Source organism: Dipodomys ordii, unplaced genomic scaffold (genome assembly GCF_000151885.1).
Source record: "Dipodomys ordii isolate 6190 unplaced genomic scaffold, Dord_2.0 Scaffold6, whole genome shotgun sequence".
In the NCBI taxonomy this organism is placed as follows: Eukaryota; Metazoa; Chordata; class Mammalia; order Rodentia; family Heteromyidae; genus Dipodomys; species Dipodomys ordii.
Genome location: NW_012267222.1, coordinates 3,468,774 through 3,472,708, shown reverse-complemented (window position 1 = coordinate 3,472,708; position 3,935 = coordinate 3,468,774).

The following is a 3,935-nucleotide window of genomic DNA, read 5'->3' as shown; positions in this document are numbered from 1 at the left end:
GAGAGCACAGGGGTGGGGCTGTGTGTGTAGGAAGGATCGCCTCCTCTCTGCAGCACCGAGGGCTGCGGGGCTGTCTGCTTGCAGGCTGGAAGGCATGATCATGTAGGCCCTAAAGAGGCACCTGGGAATGGGGCCTGAGGCTGGTCTTTGTGTTCAGCCCTGAAGCTGAGGATGGGTAGGAAGAAATCTTCCCTCCTCTCTGCAGTGAAGCTGCCCCTCCCCAGTTGGCTGGCCTGAAATCATTCCCAGGTGTGGCTCTGAGGAAGAGGCGTCTGGGCCGGGTGACTTGGTCCTGGCCTCGGTGCGTACCGGTGCTGGGAGATGCATGATCTCATTCCCCAACCCTGGTCTCACAGGGACCCATCCTGCGGGCTCCGGCCCAGGCCATGGGGGTGCCGGTGATGAGGACCAGCGGCCTGGCTGCTGGAGGTGGGGAGGGCAGGCATATGGTTTGAATTACTCCACCAGCTTCTTGGCACCTTAGCACTCAGCGGGGGGCCGTGCAGGCTGCCTGGATGGCCCCTCCTACCATCCCCAGCTCCCCACTACATCCTGGCGTGACCCCTCCACCACCCCCAGGGAAGTGGCTTCCGTTGCCAGCTCCCTCTGCCGGCCTGTGTCTGTGCTCTGCCAGGCATCTGGTCTGGCAGCGCCGAGAGCTTCTCCAGGCCTGGCAGGCTGGGGTCTGACCGTGGCTGAGCTTGGCTGGCTGGGAGTCCCACACAGGGGATCTACTGGGACTTCTTTTGTTTTGTTTTTTGGTCAGTTGTGGGGCTTGAACTCAGGGTCTGGGCAATGTCCCTGAGCTTTTCTGCTCAAGGCTAGTGCTCTACCATTTGAGCCACAGAGCCACTTCCGGCTTTTTCTGCTTATGTGGTGCTGAGGAATCGAACCCAGGGCCTCGGGCATGCAAGGCAAGCGCTCTACCACTGAGCCACCTTCCCAGCCCAGTCATGAAACTTTTATCTCAAATTTGGTACTACTAAAGCAAGAAGTAGAGCTGTGGCTTAAGTGGTAAAGTACTAGTCTTGAGCACAAAAGGGTAGGTCCTGGGCTACAAAGAGAGGCTCTGGGCCCCTGCGGTCAGTATGAAGAGAAGGCTGGCAGGACACAGCTGGGCAGGGCCAGAGGGTAGTAGGAATACTTTCCAACAAAAAGGGCAGTGTTCCAGCCATGGGCTAGATGTTTTGGAATCCAGGCTGTCCTGGAAGTCTGACCTGTCTCTCTGTGGTCAGGAGCTTGGCCTAGAAGCCTTTGTTCGTTGGATGGACTTGGCCTTGAAGGGGCCCCGCCTCAGCCGGCCTGGCTGGGCCTGGCAGTCTGCACAGCTGGCGGTGTGCAAGGAGGCTGGAATGTGGCTGTCTTGCCCCTGTCACCAGCAGACCGGAAACCTAGGCCTCTGGTTCCTGCTCTTGATCAGAGAGTCCTGGCACCTGGCTGGCAAGACCTAGGGGCCACCAAGCGGAGCTGCTGGGCCTGAGATGCGGATGGATGTCAGGCCCCTGGGCTGCCCTCTGGCTAGGGCGTTCCTGGAGGACAGGACGTCCTGATGAGACTTAAGCTGGGTAATGATAGCTCTGTAGTCAGGAAGCTGAGATCTGAGGACTGGTTCAAAGCCAGCCTGGGACAGAAAACGTACGAGACTCTCACTTCCAATTAACCTCCAAAAATCCAAAAGTGGAGTATGGCTTAAGTGGTAGAGTGCCATCTTTGCACAAAAAAGCTAAAAGATGGTACCCAGGCCCTGGGTTCAAGCCCCTGGTACTGGCACATTTAAAAAAAGAAAGAAAGATGAGGGTCTGGGAAGGTAGCTCAGTGGTAGAGTGCTCGCCTAGCATGCATGAGGCCCTGGGTTCAATTCCTCAGTACCACAGACACAGAAAAAGCCGGAAGTGGTGCTGTAGCTCAATTGGTAAAGTGCTAGCCTTGAGCTAAAGGAGCTCAGGGACAGCACCCAGGCCCCGAATTCAAGCCCAAGGACCGGCCAAAGAAAAAAAAAAAAAAGATGAGGCAGAACCTGGCTGGACCAAGCCCTGAGGGAGCCTTAAGTTAGAGACGAGGGATTGGGAATTGATTCAAGTGCCCAGGCCAGGCGGGGTCTGTGCGGTCTGAGGAGAATGAGGTTAGGGCCTCCTGCAGGGACTTCCTTCTCCACAGTGCTGTCGAAAGCAGGCAGGATTCAGAGCTGCCAAAATGACCAGGGTGTGTGTGTGGGGGGGGGCCCTCCAGCCTGCCAGGGGTGAGGGCAGGTCCCTGCCTGCAGCTGGTGAGGAGCCGGGATTCGCTGAGGGCAGTGCCGTGTTGATGCTTGCCGCCCTCCGTAGCGTCCCCCTGTGGAGCAGGACTGTGCGATCGCTACTGCGCAGAGCATGAAACTTTGGCTCAGAAAGGTCTAGCCTACGGGCGTGGGAAGCTGGGATTGGAACTCAGACAGCCTGGCTGGTTCTGGAGACATCCATGGAGGGCCAGTGTGAGGCCAGGGCCCTGGCAGGACGGGCTGGCCTGACTAAGCCAAGGCAGGCCGGAGGCGAAAGTCGCTGAGACATAGTGGAAGCGGAGTGTGGTAGATGGCGTAGGCAGCTCCCAGGCCAGCCTGCCCCAGGTTGCATTTGTCCCCAGACTACCGTGGGTAGCTGGTCAGGCCAGATGCTGGACAGTGACCGGCCTCCTACCTCACTCAGCCCTGGGAGCCCCCTGGCTTTGGGGTGCCTTAGTCTGGCTTCTCCCTTTCCTGTACCCTGCCAGGGGGTCACACGAGAGTTCCACCTTTCTTGATGCCCAGGGCCTGTGAACTCAAAGATCAGAGAAATGTCTTCAAGGCTGAGGACAAACCGAGTCCAAGGCAGAGGTGTATCCAGAGCGGCGGGGAGCCCTCCTGAGTGTGGTCTCCAGGCACAGAGCACTGGGCAGAGGTGGGCATGGAGGGCTTTGACCAAGCCCAAGCTGGCCGCCGGTAGGCACGAGGAGTCCTCACCTTCTAGCTGAACTGTGTGGGTCTCTAGACCCCTTTGGGCCTCAGTTTACCCCTCTATAAAGCCACGTGATGGTCGTACAATTACAGGATCTTTAGGTGGGTTTAAAAGAAATGGGCCACAAAGGCTGTCCTGTGCAGCTGGGCCTGGCCCACTGTGGGGGGCCTGGCAAATATGAGCATGTACCAGTTTCCTGGCATGTGCCAGTAGCTAAAGGACAGACAGGGTCCCTGACTGTTGGGAATCTCTGCTTCTGCAGGGTCACCAGGCAGGACTCTCCCAAACCTGGCAGAGGGGGGAGTTTCTCCCTCTTCAGCATGGACTCTCTGCCTGCAGGACCCTGAGCTGCTCTCTACCCAGACTGTGGAGCAGGACTGGGGCAGCACGGCCATGGACACGGCCTCGGGGCAGCCTACAGACCCTACTCCACGAGCCAGGACACGTTCTCTGCCCAGATCTGCTGCCCTCCATCCTGGCCCCACTGTCCCTGGACTCTGTCTCACTTCCCTTGGTCCTAGGGTTGGTGCATGCCAGGGCACACATGTGGTCAGCCCCTCCTGGCCCTGGAAGCAGCGGGTGCTCAGGTGTCAGCCCCCTCGCTTTGGGATGGGTCCCCATTGTTCCCCTTTCTGGGCTCTGCCCAGCGACGTGTCAGTGCGTCTCATTTTACAGAGGAGCCGGCTTGAGGAGCTGTTGGCCAGCCTGAGAGCGATGCTCTCTGCTCTGACCCATGGGGCATGGGCTGCTGTCAGGGGCTGAGAGCAGAGTGTTAGAGGTGAGGACCCTGCCTGTCGCTGGGACCTGCAGCTGGGCTGCTTGCCCCCACCTACCCAGCCAGCTGTGGCCAGTTTCCCACCTGCTTCCAAACCTCACAGACAGGCAGAGGCCTCAGGTCTGTGTGTTTGGTTTTGGGGGTCCGGTCGTGGGGCCTGAACTCTGGGCCTGGGCGCTGTCCCTCAGCTC